General features: G+C 50.2%; 1 protein-coding gene across 2 annotated transcripts in view; it reads left to right on the top strand.

Moving 5' to 3' along the window:
• LOC140425049 (aromatic-L-amino-acid decarboxylase-like) overlaps nucleotides 1-12,946 on the top strand; it is a 273,377-nt gene that overhangs the window by 142,627 nt on the left and 117,804 nt on the right. The window lies entirely within an intron of this gene.

Here is a 12,946-nt window from a genome sequence, read left to right as displayed (position 1 = left end):
ATAAGAATTGGCAAGTCATGTTGCAGCTGTATAGAACCTTAGTTAGGCCACACTTGGAGTATAGTGTTCAATTTTGGTCGCCACACTACCAGAACGATGTGGAGGCTTTAGAGAGGGTGCAGAAGAGATTTACCAGAATGTTGCCTGGTATGGAGGGCATTAGCTATGAGGAGCGGTTGAATAAACTCGGTTTGTTCTCACTTGAATGAAGGAGGTTGAGGGGCGACCTGATAGAGGCCTACAAAATTATGAGGGGCATAGACAGAGTGGATAGTCAGCGGCTTTTCCCCGGGGTAGAGGGGTCAATTACTAGGGGGCATAGGTTTAAGGTGAGAGGGGCAAGGTTTAGAGTAGATGTACGAGGCAAGTTTTTTTACACAGAGGGTAGTGGGTGCCTGGAACTCGCTACCGGAGGAGGTGGTGGAAGCAGGGACGATAGTGACATTTAAGGGGCATCTTGACAAATACATGAATAGGATGGGAATAGAGGGATACGGACCCAGAATGTGCAGAAGATTGTAGCTTAGTCGGGCAGCATGGTCGGCACGGGCTTGGAGGGCCGAAGAGCCTGTTCCTGTGCTGTACATTTCTTTGTTCTTTGTGATAGTTGTTCCCAAATATATCACCTTATCTTCCAAAATCTGGTCTAATTCTTATACTCAATGCCCCGGCCAATGAAGGCAAGCATGCATTATGCCTTCTTGACTACCTTCTCCACCTGTGTTGCCCCTTTCAGTGACCTGTGGACCTGTACTCCTAGATCTCTCTGACTTTCAATACTCTTCCTTGGTGTCTGTCTACAGTAGTAGGTCGTCTACGCACCGAACCAGACATTCGGGGCAAGAGAATTTGGCTAAACCATTTGCCAGCTGTCGGTGGAAAATGGAGGGGGAGTTGTGGGATCCTTGTGGCAGGCATGTCCACGTGTACTGCTGATTTTTAAAGGTGAAGGCAAATTTGTACTGGCACGCCTTTGCCAATGGAATGGACCAGAATCCATTACTGGCATCCAAAACCGTAAAGTATCGGGAATTGAGTCCCTGCTGGAGCATGGTCTCGGGACTTGTTGCTACTGTGGGGGCTGCTGCGGGGGGTGATTTTGTTGACTTCCCGGTAATCGATGGTCAGTCACCATGATCCATCGGGCTTTCTCACTGGCTAAATCGGGGCATTATTAGCGGAGGCTACTGATCTAAGTACGCCCTGCTCTAATAAGCTTTTGATTACTTTTGCGATTTCGCCCTCTGCCTCTTCGGGAAATCCATATTGTTTTTGGGGTCTAGGGTCAGGTCCTGTGATCTGTACGGAGCCAGTCATCCGTCCACAGTTGTGCTTGTGGGTCGTGAATGCTGCCCTGTTCTTTTGCAGAACTGCCCTAACCTGCTTGTCCGTGCTTGGCGTGGTCGGGTTGAACCAAAATTGGCCTACTGCGCTAATTTTGTTGCCGTATTCTCCTATGATGAACGATGCGGGGGCTCTTGCAGACTTTGCCATTTTCCAGACACACTGGTTGACTGGATCAAATGAAAGATTGTGGGAATTCATAAAATCGATTCCCAGAAAGTGTTCTGCTGTGTGGGGCAGATCGACTAAAACTATGGGGTGTTTGGTGGTGATAGTACCGACTTGAATGGGTACAGGGGCTGTGATGTGTCCCTGCTGTGAGTGGCCTGTAAAGCCGCTGAGGGTGATAGTGGCTGTAGTGGGCCACGTGTCTTTTTGAAACAGGGTGGAGGAATTTATTGTGGTGCGGGACCCTCCTGTGTCCCATAGAAATTCGATGGGCTGTCCCCGAATTTTCGCTGCAACTACCGGTCGTCCGGATCTATCCCAAAGGGTGTCGCAGACCCAACTGGGGGAGCCCGTACACCGTCAGTCCGTTCCGGTCAGGTCCGTCTGATCTGAACGGGTGCTAACACTATGAATGGGCTCTGTCTTCTTCTTATTCAGAGTGCCCGTCTGCTGGGCTCTCTGTGGCTTTCTAGGGGCATTGCACTCTCTGGCGAAGTGTCCTTAATGGCCACAGTTGTAACACTCCTGTGACTTGGGTGGGGGGCTGTTCTTTCCTTCATTCACTCATGTGGGGTTCTGGTGTGTTTTTACTGCCTGTATATCTGCGTCGGCCTGCTTTTCCTCGGGATTCTTGACTGCGGGTTTGCTTTGTACAGATTGCTCCCAGGCACGGAACAATCTTTTCACTACCCACTTCTCGTTATGGGCCTCCTCTGAGGGATCATAACTCGCGCAAGCTTTCTGTCCTGTTTCTGTGGCATGGGAGATGAGGGTGCGGGTCTATTTGGCCATGTTGTCTGGGGACAAATGGGCACGGTCTAAGTCTCCAAAGACTGCTGCAAAGTGGATCCACAGGCGTCCAGCAAACGCTGTGGGGTGCTCGGTTTTCTTTTGCCTACATTTGTTGAGGCCATCTACGGGGTCACCCCGGTTACACCCGATCGAATCCAGGATCGCGGTATGCATTTCTGCAAGGGTGCCTCCACCTACATTCTGTGGGTCGGGAAGGGCTGCTGCTACTGAAGGGTCTAAACTTAAAACTGTGAGCTTTACATGCTCTCGCTCATCCAGGCCGTACATGGTCACCTGATGCTTTACTGTGGCAAAGAAATGGTGGGGGTCTGAGGTGGGGAGGAACGGTGTGATCTTATCGCATGCGTCCCGTAATTGGGTCACTGTTCAGGGGGTGGAGTATAGAAATTCCGCATCGTCCGATGTGGCTGTGCGGTGGGTGGTGACTAGGTTCATTGGAGCCTGAACTATCTGCTCTGTGCGGGGTTGGGGCGCTTTCCTCTTTTGTGGCTTTCCCTGCGCACATGTTCCCTGGACATAGCTCTGCGCTGTTTCATTCAATTCTTCCCAATCAGGGCTGTCTTCCTGATCTAATTTCACTCCAAAGGTTTCCTGGAAGCCTTTCTGAACTGAAAGCAGCGATTGCAGCTCTGCATTCTGCTTCCGGCACTTTGCGTGATCCAGCGTGCTTTGTCTTTGCTCTGTGGTGGCAGCATGGAGTGCTCTTAATGCTGCTTTGAGGTTGCTGCACTGTCTCTGCAATGCTTCTACCTGCTTTTCTGTTTCTTCACGTACCAGGACTGCATGTTGCGTGTCCTGATAGGCCTTTTCATATTGAGACTGGAAGCTGCTTAAGTGCGCCAGACAAGGCTGGTGAGCCCTTTTGGCATCCTCCACCTCTCCATCTTTTGCTGCCAATTTCCTCCTCAATTCTAAATTCTCTTGCTCTACCTCGCTTACATCGACCTTACTCATTCGATGTATGCCCTCGACTTCTTTCCGGAGTGTCCTAACGACCTCCTCTGTGCCTCGCAATTGTGCCAAGCAGGACATGATTGCCATCGGCTTGCGAGCTTCCCCTAAGCTCTTTTTGTGGATCTCGCTCAGGTTCTCCCACCAAGTATGTCCTATACTCCCGGAGCCTGATTCCTCGTTGTCACAGAATTCATTCCAAAGGGCCCATCCTTTCCCTTTGAGATATTTCCTGATCTCTTCCTCCCAAATGGGACATTGTCCCACTCTACTGCTGCTGGTCGCTGTGACCACAAATTCCTCTGGGTTCATGAGGCGTTGCATTGCCTGCATTGCCATCTTTCCTATCCGAATGCTGCTCTTCAAATTTAGGACAGGGGTATTAAGGGTAAATACGGGTACGGCTTTCGCTACTTTCCGATATACAAACTCCCGACAGTTTTGTCGCAACAAAAAATCTATCAGTTTTACCTTATCGCCCTGTTAGTTACGCATGCATACACACACTTCCGAATTATGAGTATTGATCAGAACTGCTTGAATGCTTGTGGTTTTCTGTTCCCAATTGGATCTCTAATTCAAATTCTTGGGTCCTCCTGGAGTGGTTATGCCACTTCTAGATCGGGTCCCACCAGGATGTCGCCAAATAATGTTGCTGATTTTCTCCTTGGTTCAATTGCTCTGTTTTATTACCTTTGCTCTCGAGTCGCCAGGTATCTTTATGATACCGCCACAAGGTTCAAGTCCGAGTACTGATCAATAACCCAGTACACCGATTAGTAAGATTTAAATCAAAGCACCTTTATTATACACAGTAATCGCTACTCATGCACAAATTCTACGTCTAAGCTACTTCTACAACTAACAGGCATGTACTTAACTTTGGACTGGCCCACCAGTTCAGGGGAACAAATGGCCTTTCGTTCGGGCTCTGAGTCTGCGGGATTCGAAGTTGGTACGGATTGGTAGCTAGGAGCGCCTATCTCGTAGCAAGCGTGAATTAAGACTTATGTCAGTCGATGATCACTGCACCGGTCACGGTCAATGTTGGTTCGTGTTGCTGGGTGGCCCGGGCAGGAAGTAGAGGTGAAGAGCGCGAGTTGAACTTGGGGCTCAACTCTTATAGTCCCCAGGGGCTTCCCGCCTTTCGGGGCGGACCCTGTACCTGGTCCCAAGTGAATGGACTTTGTCCCAATCGCTTGGTTCGATTTTCTCCAATACTGGAGCGGTTCCCTGATCGATGGGCGGTCTTGAGGTGCTCGTTCACCTCCTTTGTGTTGGCTCCTGCTGGCGCCGAGGAGTCTGGCTTTGCTTTGTGTGTCCAAAATGTTACTTTTATTGTTCCCGGGGATTGCTTATCAGTATGCAGATGGCTGTTACTTTGTTATGCTGATGGTTTCTGGTATCGATGTTGTCTGGCCTTTGCAGAGGTAAATACAAGGCAAACCTGCAGGTGCTGGTTTCTGTCTATGTTGGCTGACTTTCCCATCAGCCTTTGCCGTTCGCCATTTTAAATCGGGAGTTGTCCAATTTAGATGGCTACAATTCCCAAGGTCGAAGTGAATTAAAAGATTTGAGGATTGCAAACTTCCGTCACCAAACAAAAAGCTTCTTCTTGAGGCTCCCTCTATTGCCACCATTGATGTTTCTTTAGTAGCGGCTATAATGGTGACAATGTTGTGGCTAAATTCGAAATGAATCTTCCATAATAATTTACCATGCCAAGGAAGGATTTGAGCTCACTTACATTGTTGAGTTCTAGCACTTCACGGATAACGTTGACTTTTTGCTCGACGGGATCCAGTCCTGTTGTATCAACGCAGAAACCTAAATATGTCACTTCTGAAACCTGGAATGTACATTTTTCGTATTTGAGGTGGACTCTCGCCTCCCGAAACCTTCTTAACACTTCATCCAGCTTGACATGTGCTCTTCAGGGGTGGTGCCAGTGACTAAAATGTCGTCGAGATAGACCATCACCTTGGGAATTCTTTGAAGGTGGTTTTCCATCGTATGCTGCAAAATAGAGAAGTTTTATCTCCATTACAGATATACTTGAAAGTTTGTTCCCCCACATTAATCATCAAGGCCCCACGGTTGACTTCCAGTTTTAAAGGTTTATCGTTCGTACTGACGATGATTTCAATTGGGGCCGTGTTGTTTAACAGGACGGTGTTCAAATGGTACATTGTGTACTCCTCCTCAGAGCTCCACTCCATTTTGTTCAGTGGCCGTGTGGACTGCCGTTGCTGTTGTTTTGCATTGGCGCACTTTGCCTTATGCAGCAACATGCTTGAATATGGCCTCTATGATTACAATGGAAACACATGAACTCTCGGCAATGGCAAGTCTCTTGGGGATGTTCCTGCCCACAATGATAGCAGTCCACCTCTGTCTTAGGTAGACGTCCTGTTCTTTTCCCTGTCCTTTGACTCCGTGTCTGGTTCTCTGCTGTGCCTGTTGATCCTGCTACACACCTTTCAGCCATACTGCCCCCTACTTGACTTCCCCATCAGCCGCGCTTTGGAGCTCAGTGGAGCTTTTCTCAGCACACGTCGCCTGAGCCATCTCAATCGTTTTTATCAATGTTGTGGTAGTTTCAGCCAGAATTTTATTTTTGGATGTTGAGATTATGGATTCCACAAACCAACTGGTCACACAGTATATCACTAAGTGCAGTCCTGAACTCACAGTGCTCAACAAGCTGTTGAAGCCTGGCTATGAAAACTGAGGCGTATTCTTCAGGGTCCTTAACCCTGAATTTATAACGTTGGAATATAATCGACAGCCTTGGGTTAAAGTGCTCTTTGACCAACTTGACTATCTGATCAAAGGTCTTTGAGTCAGGTGCCTCTGGGGATGTGAGGTTCCGAATTAGATTATAAGTTTCGGACCCATATGAAGTATCACTTTCTGCTTCTCTTCCCCTATGATCTCCTTCACAGTAAAGAAATAAAGGAGCTGTTCGATTTATTGGCTCCAATATTCAGGCCCTTGGTCAAATGGGTGTAGTATACCGATAATAGGCATTTTCATTCATGTTTTAATAGTTCCCAACTCTCATTTGTCCTTCTTTCGTTTTCCAATTGCTCCCTCCTTTGCACCGCCCCCCCCCCCCCCACCCCCACTGCAATTGAACCTTTTACCTCATTCTCAATATGGTGTTTCCAGAAACCCTCTGGAGGCGTTCAGTAGTAACAAAAGGGTTTATCAATGAAAGGCAAAGGCTGGTACACAAAACACAATAGGATGGTTCTGATGTCTTCAGCTCTGTGTTTTCAGTGCCCTGTGCAAACTCGTTATTGGCCGGGGTTCGCATTCTACCGCGTGATGCTCCAGTCACGTGGTCCGCCAGTCCTGCCACCTTAAAGGGGCTGCACTAACACACAAAGTGACCACAAAGCACTATCGATTTTACATGAAGTTGATACAGTCCTTGGTCCAAAAACGCATCCGATCCTCATGCCCATGCCACTGAATCGTCACTGTCAACTCCATGGAAAGTGCCCTATTATTCACCAATAGCTCAATATGTCAAGAACTACACTTCCGTTGACGGCTATGAAGGAGTAGGTCACACATTTGGTGGCTGCCGCTCGGGTCGGAACTTTGTACCTTTTTCCCCGATTTCTTGCCGGATCTGAAGTGGAAAATTGATGTTGGACGCAATTGTGAAGAGGAATTCCACATCAGTGCATGGAAAAGCGGACCAGGAGTGCTCGCAAAGGAAGAAATAGGCGAACGGAGAAGGCTTGGACCGAGGCTGCAACAAGAGAAAGCATGGCGGAGGACCAGAGCTCTGGCTTGACGACCCAGCGGTCGACGGAGCAGTTAATGAAGTTTATACAGGAGGGCTTCGCCAAGCAGAGGCAGGAATGCTTGGATCCGATTAAGGAGTCGATTGCACGACTAGAACTCAGACTGGATGCTCAAGATCGGGCGATCCAGAAAGTGGAGAACGCAATGACTGAGCAGCAGGAGCACCAAGCTGCAGTGGAGTTGGAGGTGGGAATGTCGAGAGACCAACAGAAAAGGCTCCAGGAGAAGGTGGAGGATCTAGAAAACAGGTCCCGCCGGCAGAACCTGAGAATCGTGGGTCTCCCAGAGGGATCCGGTGGAACGGACGCAGGGGCATACATAGCGGCAATGTTTGAAAAGCTACTGGGGGAGGGGACGTTCTCCCGGCCCTTGGAGCTGGACAGGGCGCACAGAGAACTAGCGAGGAAGCCGCGTGGAGGTGACCCCCCGAGAGCAATGGTGGTGAGATTCCACAGGTACCTGGACAAGGAGTGCATTCTACCATGGGCCAGGCAAACGCGGAGCTGCAAATGGGAGAACAGCATCCTGCATATATATTAGGATCTGAGCGCGGTCGTGGCCAGGAGAAGAGCAGGATTCAACCAGATAAAATCGACCCTTTTTAAGAAGAAGGTAAAGTTTGGACTACTGTACCCGGCCCGTCTTTTAGTTACGCACCAAGAGCAACATTTCTACTTCGAGTCGCCCGAGGAAGCGATGGACTTTGTGAGAAGGAAAGGGCTGGTATCGGACTGAGGTGTTTGGACTGGACTTTGTGGCAGTGTTCATGTGGATGGGGGGGGGGGGGTTTCTCTCTTCTATTCAACTAATTTTTTTTTTTTTTTTTTTTTAAAAAGAAAAGTTTTTGTCTTTGGATGTTACTTGTAATGTCTTTTGTATTGAGTTGGGGGTCTGCGGACAAGCTGCTTGAGTTAAAATTTGCATTTGCACCGATGGGAGATGGAGGTATGAATGTTAGATGTTTGATCTTTTTGATTTTCTTTTTGTGTTTCTTTTAGGCAATTGGGTTGGGATTGTTTACGTTTGCATATGGGTGTCCGAGCAGGGGGGAGGGGGGAGGGAACAATAGGTGGGAAAATGTCTGGCGCCATGGCGGGGGCCACCAAGCTAGCTGGGCGGGCTAGCTCACGGAAGTGCAGTGGGGGGTGAGCAGATGGTATGCTTGTTGGAGGGGGCTGTGTGATTGGTGCTGTTACTCGGGGGGGGGGGGGAAATGTTCTGCTGACAGGGGAGGGACTTTTGCTGTGGGACAAGAGGGAGGTCGGGGATGGAGGCTGCCTGGGGGCGGGCTGGTGACTGGCCCAAGAAAGGTGATGGCTGATCAGCGGAGGGGGGAGACGAGACTTCCCCCAACCAGGCTGATCACATGGAATGTAAGAGGGCTAAATGGGCCAGTTAAGAGGGCACGCGTGTTCACGCATTTGAGGGGACTGAAGGCGGACGTGGCAATGTTGCAGGAGATGCACCTTCAAGTAACTGACCAGGTCAGACTAAGGAAGGGATGGGTCAGGCAAGTTTTCCACTCGGGCTGGACTCTAAGACTAGAGGGATCGCGATCCTGATTAATAAGCGAGTGTCATTCGAAGCGGGAAAAATAGTTGCGGACGTGGGGGGGGTCGGTACCTTATGGTCAGTGGAAAGCTGGAGGGGCTGCCGGTGGTACTCGTGAATGTGTACGCGCCGAATTGGGGTGATGTGGAGTTCATAAGGAGGATGTTGGGGAAGATCCCGGACCTGGATTCGCATAAGCTGGTCAAGGGGGGAAGACTTCAACACAGTCATTAACCCAGAGCTAGACTGTTCTAGCTCAAGGACAGGCAGGGTGCCAGTAATGGCAAAGGAGCTAAAGGGGTTTATGGAGCAGATGGGGGGGGGAGGGGGGGGGGTGGGTGGGGGTGGACCCATGGAGATTTGGGCGGCCGAGAGTGAAGGAGTTTTCCTTCTATTCGCAAGTGCATAAAGTGTACTCCCGGATTGACATTTTTATCCTGAGCAGGGCTCTACTGACGGGGGTAGTGGAATACTCAGCGATCGTAATCTCGGATCATGCCCCGCACTGGGTTGACCTACAGGTGGGCAAGGAGAGTAGCCAGCGCCCGCACTGGAGGCTGGACGTGGGACTTTTAGCAGATGAGGAGGTGTGTGGGCGGCTGACGAAATGTATCCAGAACTATCTGAAAATCAACGACACGGGGGAAGTTTCGGCTGCGGTGGTCTGGAAGGCGCTGAAGGCGGTGGTTAGAGGGGAGATGATATTGTTACGGGCCCACAGGATGAAGGCAGACAGAGCAGAGACGGACCGACTGATAAAGGAAATACTACAGGTCGACAGGAGGTATACGGAGACCCCAGAGGCAGGGCTTCTAAGGGAACAATGGAGGCTACAGGCGGAGTTTGGCTTGTTAACTACAGGGAAGGCGATAGAGCAGCTGAGGAAGGCGAGGGGGGCGATCTATGAATATGGGGAGAAGGCCAGTAGAATGCTTGTGCAGCAGTTTAAAAAGCGGGAGGCGGCCAAGGAGATTGGGAGAGTAAGGGACGGAGATGGGAACCTGGTCGGAGATTCAGCCGGGGTCAATAAGGCGTTTGATGAATTCTACAGCAGATTGTACGAGTCGGAATCCCCAACTGGGCCGGAGGGGATGAGGCAATTCTTAGAGGGGCTGAAGTTCCCGAAGATTGATGAAGACTTGGTAGAAGGGCTGGGGGCCCCGATTGGGTTGGAAGAGATAGCAGATGGGCTGAAGGCCATGCAGCCGGGTAAAGCCCCTGGACCAGATGGGTACCCCGTGGAGTTTTACAAAATATTCTCTGGGATACTGGGGCCACTGGTGATGAGGGCATTCAATGAGGCATGGGAGAGAGGGGGGCTTCTCCCGACGATGTAACAGGCCACTCTCTCATAATAATAATAATCACTTATTGTCACAAGTAGGCTTCAATTAAGTCCCTGTGAAAAGCCCCTAGTGGCTCCATTCCGGCACCTGTTTTACTCCTGAAGGGGGATAAGGACCCGGAACTATGTAGGCCTACAGACCGATTTTCGTACAAAATGTAGACGCCAAATTGTTGGCTAAGATCTTGGCCTCAAGGATTGAGCACTGCGTCCCGGACGTGATTGGGGAGGACCAGATGGGATTTGTTAAGGGGGGGCAGTTGGCGACCAACGTAAGAAAGCTGTTGAATATTATCATGATGCCCCCAGAGGGTAGGGGCATAGAGGTAGTGGTCGCAATGGACGCAGAGAAGGCATTTGACCAGGTGGAATGGGAATATCTGTGGGAGGTATTGGGGCGGTTTGGATTTGGGCAGGGGTTTGTGGACTGGGTCAGGCTGCTGTATCAGGCGTCCGTGGCAAGTGTTCAGACGAACAGGCTGCCATCGGGCTGTTTTAGGCTGGACCGGGGGACGAGGCAGGGGTGCCCCCTCTCCCCGCTGTTGTTCGCACTGGCCATAGAACCGCTGGCAATTGTGTTGAGAGCCTCAAGGGGCTGGAAGGGACTGGTCCGGTGGGGCGGGGCCGGGGGGGAGGGGGGGGGGGGTGCTAGAACACAGTCTCACGATATGCGGACGATCTGCTCTTGTGTGTGTCGGACCCATTGGAAGGGATGGAAGAGATTCTAGGGGATTTTGGCCGGTTTTCGGGTTATAAGTTTAACATGAGAAGTGAGATGTTCGCGATCCAGGCAAGGGGGCAGGAGACGCGTTGGGGGAGCTGCTGGTTAGAGTGGTAGGGGGAAGCTTCCAGTACTTAGGCATACAGGTGGCGGGGGAACGGCTACACAAGCTTAATCTGGCCTGACTAGTAGACCAAATGAAGGAAGATTTCTGAAGGTGGGACATGCTCGCTATCACTGGCTGGGAGGGTGCAGACGCTGAAAATGACGGTTCTCCCTAGATTCCTGTTTGTGTTTCAGTGTCTCCCCAACTTTATTCCACGGTCCTTTTTCAAATGGGTCAACAAGGTGATCTCGGGCCTGGGAGAGGGCAGGCTGGCACTCCCAAATTTCAGTAATTAGTACTGGGCGGCGAATATAGCCATGATTAGGAAGTGGATGGTGGGGGCGGGGGGGGGGGGTGGGGGGGGGGGGTCGGTGTGGGAGCAAGTAGATGCGGCATCTTGTAAGTGCACCAGTCTAGGGCATTCGTAACGGCGCCTTTGCCGTTCCCGCCGGCACGCTACTCCACCAGCCCTGTGGTTGTCGTGGCCCCGAGAGTCTGGGGGCAATGGAGGAGACATGTGGGAGCAGAGGGAGCATCGGTCTGGTCACCAATTTGCAATAATCACCAGTTTGCCCCGGGGAGGTTAGATGGAGGGTTCCGGAGATGGCAGAGAGCAGTGTTTGAGAGGATGGACAATATAAAACATAGAACAATACAGCGCAGTCCAGGCCCTTCGGCCCACGATGTTGCACCGAAACAAAAGCCATCTAACCTACACTATGCCATTATCATCCATATGTTTATCCAATAAACTTTTAAATGCCCTCAATGTTGGCGAGTTCACTACTGTAGCAGGTAGGGCATTCCACGGCCTCACTACTCTTTGCGTAAAGAACCTACCTCTGACCTCTGTCCTATATCTATTACCCCTCAGTTTAAAGTTATGTCCCCTCGTGCCAGCCATTTCCATCCGCGGGAGAAGGCTCTCACTGTCCACCCTATCCAACCTCCTGATCATTTTGTATGCCTCTATTAAGTCTCCTCTTAACCTTCTTCTCTCCAACGAAAACAACCTCAAGTCCATCAGCCTTTCCTCATAAGATTTTCCCTCCATACCAGGCAACATCCTGGTAAATCTCCTCTGCACCCGCTCCAAAGCCTCCACGTCCTTCCTATAATGCGGTGACCAGAACAGTACGCAATACTCCAAATGCAGCCGTACCAGAGTTCTGTACAGCTGCAACATGACCTCCCGACTCCGGAACTCAATCCCTCTACCAATAAAGGCCAACACTCCATAGGCCTTCTTCACAACCCTATCAACCTGGGTGGCAACTTTCAGGGATCTATGTACATGGACACCTAGATCCCTCTGCTCATCCACACTTTCAAGAACTTTACCATTAGCCAAATATTCCGCATTCCTGTTATTCCTTCCAAAGTGAATCACCTCACACTTCTCTACATTAAACTCCATTTGCCACCTCTCAGCCCAGCTCTGCAGCTTATCTATATCCCTCTGTAACCTGCTACATCCTTCCACACTATCGACAACACCACCGACTTTAGTATCGTCTGCATATTTACTCACCCACCCTTCTGCGCCTTCCTCTAGGTCATTGATAAAAATGACAAACAGCAACGGCCCCAGAACAGATCCTTGTGGTACTCCACTTGTGACTGTACTCCATTCTGAACATTTCCCATCAACCACCACCCTCTGTCTTCTTTCAGCTAGCCAATTTCTGATCCACATCTCTAAATCACCCTCAATCCCCAGCCTCCGTATTTTCTGCAATAGCCTACCATGGGGAACCTTATCAAACGCTTTGCTGAAATCCATATACACCACATCAACTGCTCTACCCTCATCTACCTGTTCAGTCACCTTCTCAAAGAACTCAATAAGGTTTGTGAGGCATGACCTACCCTTCACAAAGCCATGCTGACTATCCCTGATCATATTATTCCTATCTAGATGATTATAAATCTTGTCTCTTATAATCCCCTCCAAGGCTTTACCCACTACAGACGTGAGGCTCACCGGTCTATAGTTGCCGGGGTTGTCTCTGCTCCCCTTTTTGAACAAAGGGACCACATTTGCTGTCCTCCAGTCCTCTGGCACTATTCCTGGAGCCAATGATGACAAAAAATCAAAGCCAAAGGTCCAGCAATCTCTTCCCTGGCC

This window comes from Scyliorhinus torazame, chromosome 6, assembly GCF_047496885.1.
Source record: "Scyliorhinus torazame isolate Kashiwa2021f chromosome 6, sScyTor2.1, whole genome shotgun sequence".
NCBI classification, from domain to species: Eukaryota; Metazoa; Chordata; class Chondrichthyes; order Carcharhiniformes; family Scyliorhinidae; genus Scyliorhinus; species Scyliorhinus torazame.
Note: the sequence above shows the minus strand (reverse complement) of the source record. Positions and strands in the feature narration are given on the sequence as shown.